General features: G+C 37.8%; 1 pseudogene; it reads right to left on the bottom strand.

The window, feature by feature from the left end:
• Positions 1-7,738: 7,738 nt before the first annotated feature.
• Positions 7,739-8,501, bottom strand: LOC127190916 (phosphopantothenate--cysteine ligase-like; annotated as a pseudogene).
• Positions 8,502-9,212: the final 711 nt, after the last annotated feature.

Genomic DNA, 9,212 nt, shown 5'->3' with positions numbered 1-9,212 from the left:
TGAAGGAGTGTTCCTCTCTCCCCACATCCTCTCCAGCATGTGTTGGGTGTGATGGGTGTAAGATGGAATCTCAGAGTCGTTTTGATTTGCATTTCCCTGATGACTAAGGAGGTTGAGCATTTCTTTAATTGTTTCTCAGCCATTTGATATTCCTCTGTTGAGAATTCTCTGTTTAGTTCCAAGCCCCATTTCTCAATTCGGTTATTTGGTGTGGCGGTGTTTAATTTCTTGAGTTTTTTATATATTTTGGATATTAGACCTTTGTCAGATGTAGGGTTGGTGAAGATTTTTTTCCCAGTCTGTAGGCTGTAGCTTTGTTCTCTTGACAGTGTCTCCTGCCTTACAGAAGCTTCTCAGCCTCATGAGGTCCCATTTATTAATGGTTGACATTAAGGCCTGGGCCGTTGGTGTTCTGTTCAGGAAGTTGTCTCTTATGCCAATATGTTCCAGGCTCTTTCCCACTTTTTCTTCTAAGTGGCTTAGTGTCTCTGGTTTTATGTTGAGGTCTTTAATCCACTTGGATTTGAGGTTTGTGCAAGGTGACAAATATGGGCCCAATTTCAATTTTTTACACATAGACCTCCAGTTAGACCAGCACCATTTGTTGAAGATGCTATCCTTTTTCCATTGAATGGATTTGGCTTCTTTGTCAAAAATCAAGTGACCATATGTGTGTGGATTTATATCTGGGTCTTCGATTCGATTCCACTGATCAACCAGCCTGTTGCTGTGCCAGTACCATGCTGTTTTAATTACTATTGCTTTATAGTACAGTTTGAGATCAGGTGTGGAGATTCCCCCAGAGCACCTTTTATTGTACAAGATTGTTTTTAGCTATTCTGGCTTTTTTGTTTTCCATATGAAGTTCAGAATTGAACTTTCAATGTCTTTAAAAAATTGTGTAGGTATTTTATAGGGATTGCATTGAATCTGTAGATTGCTTTTGGTAGGATGGCCATTTTTACTATGTTAATTCTTCTGATCCATGAGCAAGGAAGATCATGACATCCTCTCAGGTCATCTTCAATCTCTTTCTTCAGAGTGTTGAAATTTATTTCATACAAGTCCTTCACTTGCTTAGTTAAGGTAACTCCTAGATATTTTATATTGCTTGTGGCTAATGTGAAGGGTGTGGTTTTCCTAATTTCTTCCTCTGCAAGCTTGTCATTTGTGTATAGGAAGGCTACAGACTTTTTTGAGTTAATTTTGTATCCAGCCAATTTGCTGAAGGTGTTTATCAGCTTTAGGAGTTCTCTGGTAGAATTTTGAGGGTCACTTATGTACACTATCATATCATCTGCAAATAGGGATAAATTGACCTCCTCCTTTCCCATTTTGATACCCTTGATCTCCTTTTGTTGTCTTATTGCTCTGGCTAGAACTTTGAGTACTATATTGAAGAGATATGGAGAGAGTGGGCAGCTATGCCTTGTTCCTGATTTTAGAGGAATTTCCTTGAGTATCTCACCATTTACTTTGATTTTGGCTATTGGCTTGCTGTATATAGCCTTTATTATATTGAGGAAAGTGCCTTGTATCCCCGATCTCTCTAAAACTTTAAACATGAATGGGTGTTGAATTTTATCAAATGCTTTCTCTGCATCCAAGGAGATGATCATGTGGTTTTTTTATATTTAGTTTGTTTATATGGTGGATTATATTGATGGATTTCCATATATTAAACCATCCCTGCATGCCTGGAATGAAGCGTACTTGGTCATGATGAATGATATCTTTGATGTGTTCCTGTATTCGTTTTGGAAGACATTTAATTTTTAATGACTCTGTGTGTGTGTGTGTGTGTGTGTGTGTGTGTGCGTTTGTGTGTGTCTGTGTGTATGTATGTGTGTGTAGGTAAACATATATGTGGTGTATATTTTGAAATGAGCACATACTGTTTTTACATGTGATGATCAGAAAAAACATTGTTCAATGTGTCTCTTATAATTTTCTATGGCATTCTGAGATTGGACTGCAGTGATAGGCTTGAAAAGCAAGCATTTTATTTACTGGACCATCTTAACTGCTTTCTTCTATCATTTGATTTGGCTGCTCTATTTTCTTTACTTTTGCTTTCTTTTCTCCTCTCCTCTTTTCTTAATGTATTCATGGTTTATTGAAATTAGATTCTTTTTAACATAACTCAAACAGACCACATCTTCCAAAAGCCCCTCTCTGCAATGTGTAGGAAGTTTCTACTGCACTAGGTTTATATCCCCCAAAATATTTCCCAATTCTATCTACCTTTTCCAACATGCTCTCCCTCCTTCTCATCCAATAACCATCATCCTCACATTGCCATCTGCTCCCAGTTCCTACAAAGTCTATTCTATCTCACCTTTCCTGGGAGATCCATGTGGCTTCCCCTTTAGAGCCCTCCTCTTTAACTAGCTTCTCTGAGGCTGTGAATTGTTGTTTGTTATCATTTACTAAATAGCTAATATTTCATACTCTTTTGCTCACTTTGATTTTTTGAAGTGAATGTTTTATTTTTCAAAAGGCACAAAGCTCTTTACCTCTCACAAATCCTGCGAACACCCCATTTTTAAGTGAAGCAAAGTGTTTCTTCAGGGGTAGTTTGTTTAACTCAATGCACTGTATATCTCCATAAGCCACTGAAAATTGTAAGAGAATGTGGATGACATACTAGTTCTTTTCATTATTTTGGTGGTACTGGGGAGACAGCTAACTGGAGTAAAGTGTTGGCTATGTATACAAGATGACTTGACTTTGAATCTATGAAAAATAATAAATAAAGAGGCGTACATATCATTCATTTTGAATACATACCATGGAGGTAAAAAAAAAAAAAAAAAAACTCTGCCTCACATAAAAGATGAAAAGAGAGAACTGACTCCTGAAAATTGTTTTCTGATTTCCAAATGCACATTACATTACATGAATAACTATAAGCACACACACACACACACACACACACACAGAGAGAGAGAGAGAGAGAGAGAGAGAGAGAGAGAGAGAGAGAGAGAGAGAGAGAGAGAGAGAGAACAAACCACACAATACAGCAATACTGTTAAATAAGAGCTCAACTCTAACTAGGATGCATCTTACAGTATGCTATACATTGTTTTTCATTATCTTACAGTTTTAAAAATAATCTGACAAGATATTTATACAATAAATAAAGATTTTTAACACAACTCAGTCCTATCTGCAAATTAAAGTCCAAATAGACACCCAGAAGTGAGATATTATAACCACCAATGGTGAAAATCTAATGTATGTTGTATTTCTTTTTGTTAAGCGGCCATGGTAAAAATCATGAGCTATTATTAACATTTTACATCTCCTTATCCAAGTGGTGTTAGGGATTCTAACCATCTCCATGGTGTCTGAAGACCAGAAAGTATAAGGCATCCTGCAGCCACCACCAGATATGAGGAAAAGCATGGAAAACATGAGTAGTTGTTCTCCATCTCCCTAATACTGTGACCCTTTAATATATTTCTTCATGTTGTGGTGACTCTAACCATAATTTTTTTCATGGATACTTCAATACTCTATATTTGTTACTCTTATAAATAAAATGTAAGTGTCTTATATACTGGAACTCTTATATGTGACTCACATGAAAGGGTTGTTGGAGCTCAAGGGCATCATGACACACAAGTTTAAGAACCACTGTTCTAGATGAAACTGGCATTTTCAGTGAACACCTATGACATAAGTGTGGGACAGATAACATGGAAGATAATAATCATATCACTTTGATCCACAGGTATTACCTTGGGTTAATATTTGTTGCATGAATTTTCTTAGGGTCACACAAACATATATTCATCCCAGACAAGAAATTGACAGACGTCCAAAAACTGATTGTACCAAAGCCCTGTTATAAAAACCCACGTGATTACTGGAATGAATTATAAACTACGTGCGAAGAATTAATTACAGGTGCAAATGTGATTTATCAACATATTGGTTTGCATCACCCAAATCACACCCCAGCATAGGTGGCAACTCACCCAAGGTATATCCCTAGAGCTTCTTGCACAACTTGTAGACAACTGGATGTATCAGAAAATCATCTCTCCCCAGCAGCCATCCTTTGATAAGGGCTTTATTATTCCTCTCAGTTTTAGGAATTTCCTGAGAACTATGAGTTGTTTTCCTTCTTTACCCTTAGTGAGATGTTTTCCTGGAAAAAAATAGTATCTCATGTCTTATGTGTTTAAGACTGTAGTTTCTGAATCTTTTGAGTTCAGTTCATATATTCTGCTGTTTCTTTATTTCCATTATGTCTACTGTTAGTCTCTGGGGTTGTGAAGCAGGTTGATATAGATATCTAATGTAACGTTGAATACTCATACATACTCTTGGGAGAAGTTATGAAGGCTTCCCCACTCCAAATTCCTTAATAATTTCTTCATAACTGTCTTTATATTCTCTTCATCTCTCATATACAATAGTATCAACTGGAGTCCTTCATTGATTAATAATATGATGAGATTATATTGAATGTTTTATGTGTAGGTGTCTATAATTGTATAATTCTCATAGTGATTTTGTTGTACAGTGATGAGTCTTCTATATGCACCATCAACTCATCAAGAAAAATAAATATAACTTGTGAAACTAAATCATTATTCCTGGTTCCAGTAGCCAATAAATTACAGAACCAGAATAAAATATTTGTACATATTTCTTGTCTTCCAGAAGCTCAAATTACTTTACGTGTTATGGAGATCATGCAGGTCATTTCTATAGAGCTAATGCATGTCTTTGACATTTCCTTTCATCAATCTGGCCTGTATACTATCCAGAAATGTCAGGAAGTAGATAGACCGTAAATCATCACACCTGTGATACGAAGTAATTAATGTGAAACCATGAAGCTACTCGAAAAAGAAAGTTATAGAAGGTAGAACTTGGTGAAGGCGTTCAGGGCTTCAAAGAGTTCTGTTGACCAATGATACTCAAATGTAAGATCATGAAATTAAGTGGGAAGTGGAAAGTAATAGCAAAATTCGTGTGTGTGCTTATGTTATACGTTTAGTTTCTAAACAACTGTATCACTATGCATAAATCTGCAAAGAAGTAAATCCTATAATTTTATGTGTTTGACCCTCTCAAGAACTTAGTGCGTCTTCTTCCAGTAGTCTTCTATTGCTACCAAAAATAAAACCACATTTGTCGATTTTCATTTTCTCACAACAAACAGAGAATATGGACTGACATGTGTGAGACACGACTAAAAAGATTTCTAGTGTAAGATACTGGCAAGAGAATAGACACTGGGAAGTGCAGCAATATGATCAATATATGAAAGAAGCTACTTTGCAGAGAAGGACTAGAATTCTTCCCTCACCGGCCTATCAGACATGTAGAGTATGTATGAGAAAACCATATGCTGCAAAAAGGAGAGAGAGGCAGGTGCTGTATGATTATCCTATGGAGTGTTATGACTCCTAACCCAGGAATTTTGAGCACAGACTTTCTCCACTGTTCACTCGCACATGTTCATCTTCAGATGTGTTTTACTTTATGACAAACTATTCCTACTTATAACCATGTTTCCCTCATCCAATTCTTTGTCCTGTGACAAAAAAAGCATGAACGCATCTGCCCTCAGAACACAGACCTGTAACTATAACAAGCAGATACAAGAAATTTTTAATACAGTGCTGGGAAGTTACATTTAATGGAGTGATCACCATGCTGGGGAAATTTAGACCTAAAACACTGTATTTTCCCTTGTAGATAGGACCAAGGTTTCTGTGAAGATACACTGGTATCAGACACTGCTTACTTTTCATACTTTGCACAGTATTTCTGAGGCTCTAAGAAGTATATATGCCGAGAAGCACAGTTTTTGCTGTACATCACCTGCTCTGATCACTAAGCTTTATGTGTTATGTGTCCTTTTGCCAACCTCCCAACCCTATGTCATTATGTCCATTTCTTCTCAAGTGCATCATTCAGGAGAAGCACATTGTTGTTTTCTTTGTGCATTTGACCCTTCTTTTCCCCTTTGAAGCTCTTTTCAGTCTCCCTAAGTATATATTCAACTTCCATTCACCTTTCCAAGCACAGACGGGTGTTATGTGGTTGTTTTGTGCATTGATGGGCAGCAAAGCTTTAACTGCAGCCAAATGGCAGGGTGATGGCAATCAGAAGAGAACAGGAATCCACAGTATTCATTCATGAACAGATGGAACATTTCAGCAGCACCAGCAAAGGCTGGAGAAAACAGGACTTGGTAGGAATCTTGAGCTCAGCATGGCCATCATTGGGAAGTAAGCAGCAGCATTTGAGTGAAGTTGGGGGGACCATCTAATATACCATCAGTTCACGATCTCAAGACATTTCTAGGTAATCCTGTCACAGCTGGTAATATATTTGATATTCATATAAAGCAAATAGTTTGTCTGCTAATGTGCCATATACTGCTTTATCAAGTGACTTGTGCTAACACAATGAATTATTGAATTATCAATTTGTTTGTTTAATTCCTTGTGGATGCATTCTCTGATGATTTCTCACATGTATACAATGTAATAAGATCATACCTGCTTCCCTCCACAACTTCTCTTCCAAAATGTCTGGACTCTTCCAACACTTTACTCGTGTGTATGTGTGTGTGTGTGTGTGTGTGTGTGTGTGTGTGTGTGTGTGTATACATGCCTACATGAGTGTGCATCTGTATTGTGGTAGATATCAGGTGTCTTTCTCAGTTCCTATCTCCTTTATTATTTTTTATTTTTAATACTACTTTTAGTTAGGAGTATATTTTTGTAGGTGGAAGTATGTAAATATGTGAGTGCATGTGCCTTCAGAGCCCAGAAAGCATTCAGAGACTAGAATTGAGAATGATACTCTGTTGTGAAACACCTATATAAGTGCTAGGAACAGAAAGAACACCACTCACTCTTAAACACTAAACTTTCTTTTCAGCCCCATGTACACCTAACTTTTTGAGAAAAGGTCTTTCCTTGAACCTTGACCTTGTGTTTTTAGCTAGAGTTGTTAGCCAGTGAGTCCCCAGGATCTTCCTGTCTGTTTCCATATTTCTGGGATTACAAGCACTTTTGGTTGTTTTATAAGAATGCCGGGGATCTGAACTCTGCCAAGTCCTCATTGATGCACATAGAACATTTTACTCACTGACACTGAGTCATGTTCCAACCCTGATGCTCTTTTCTTTTCTCTTTCTCCTTCTCCTTCTCCTTCTCCTTCTCCTTCTCCTTCTCCTTCTTCTTCTTCTTCTTCTTCTTCTTCTTCTTGTGTATGCAATACTTTATTGCACTTAAAATTTTGTATACCCAGTTCCTGAATAAGATGTGTTGCTTCATCTTTTAAAACCTTCATGGCTCCCACAGGTCCTGGCACAAGATAGGCACTTGGTAAGTACTTGATCTTCAGAGCATGTCCAATCATGTATCCATGATCTTTCTCTGGTACAGTAGCCTGAAATCCAGCTCCAGTCCTGTGTGCTCTGCAGAAGAAGCAAACCCACACCTGACTTTTTAAAAATGAAAAACAGTTCTTACACAATGTTGAGTTCAAAACCAGTGTATCAAATCATTCTAGCACAGCAATAAAATACCTATAGATATTTGCCTGCACACTGATTTTACCATTTCCTCATTGTCTTTATCCTTATCAATGGATTTATTTTAGGTCTTGTCAGCTCTAAGAAGCCTGACATTTTTATACCAGAGGAGCACTTCCTTCAGTGTTTGTCGCTGCATAACAGCTGTGCACCAAGAAGAAAGGTCTTCTAAGTCTTCTGCTCTATCATCATGCCTATTGATACCTCATCCTTTGATAGCAGTAACTTGGTTTTGGAGTCTCTGATTACAATCATCACAAAGGACTGTATAGACTCAAGGATGTTGGCCACCATGACTTCATGCTGATAAACTTCCAAAGCATTCCGAGCATGGTTAATTATGATTTCCTGCTCAGTCTCCAGCTTACAGGAAACTATAAATGCTTTGGGAGCCCAATCTTTAACCAGAAGAGAAAGAAATTTTGGCACCGCCTTTATTATTATCTGCAGTGGGCCACCAGATGAGTGGATCTTGTGTTCAGGCATTTCAGAGATAGGAATATAGAAAGCTGACACTACCATATCCAGGTAAAATATCACAGGAAAGACTAGTGGATACATAGCCAAGGCAATAGCCTGCAGCTGGTAGTTCATTCTATGGTCATGAAAGTACCTGTAACAGTTGCCTCTGAGTAGCTCTGAAATGCTGTGGCAAAACCCGGAAGTTCATTCCCTTTGACTCCAGACACAGCTTGCTCAACTGTAGTGGGTCTGAAGGCCACAGGGATGACAGGCAGGACTGAGGAAGGAAGCAGTGGCCATAAGGCAAGGCTTAGCATGTTAGGTACAAAAAGAGGGCCCCATAGCCAAGAGCCAGGAAGACCTCCACCAACGCTGTCCTGAGTTGCCTGCTGCAGAAGTTGTCCAGAAAGCACATGGCTCACACTTCCAGGGGGACCTTGGTGCCTCCTGACATGGCCAACACCACCGTTCAGCTCTGTGCATGCCCGGCCTGACTGTAAAGTGAGCCATAACCTCAGTACACTAGACATTTTTTATGTGTTTCTAATATATATACCTTGTGTGTGAATTTAAATCTTCAAGAGATAAGGATCCAAAGGTGATCCAGCTGGCACGCTTTTGAACATGGGAGATGTTCTTTCTAAACATGATGCTCATTACCCAAGATAAGCAACAGTACCAAGAACTCAGCAGGTTCAACTTTAAGTCAAGTGAGCACAGTGTAATGTAGTGCAAGTATTGAGTAGGAAGGTTCTGAAGACAAAAAGAGATTGAGAATACCTCCGTAAATGTGACCAGTTGCTCTTTACCATCTGGAGTCATTGTGGACACTCCTGCTAGCTGTGTATTCAAAGAATCAATTATGGAATTTTACTTCCAAGATAGTTGCAGAAAATGGTTTCTATTTATACTTCAAAATTTTGTTGATTAAAAAAATTCTATATCCTTGATCAGAAAAATAATTAAGCTATTATTATGAACAATCAATCTGAGAATTTTAATTGCTTATTAAATACTGAAAATTTGAGATTTTTTTGGCTTCTAGATATCATGTAAGAATAAGTCTATCTATTCCACACAGCCCTTCCCTTCTGTTTCACCCTACAAAGATGATTTATTATGAATCTTTTACAAGTTATAATTAAGTAGTGTTACATTTTTGTGTTATGTAAGTAACAAC

Source organism: Acomys russatus, chromosome 6 (genome assembly GCF_903995435.1).
Source record: "Acomys russatus chromosome 6, mAcoRus1.1, whole genome shotgun sequence".
Lineage (NCBI taxonomy): Eukaryota > Metazoa > Chordata > Mammalia > Rodentia > Muridae > Acomys > Acomys russatus.
Note: the sequence above shows the minus strand (reverse complement) of the source record. Positions and strands in the feature narration are given on the sequence as shown.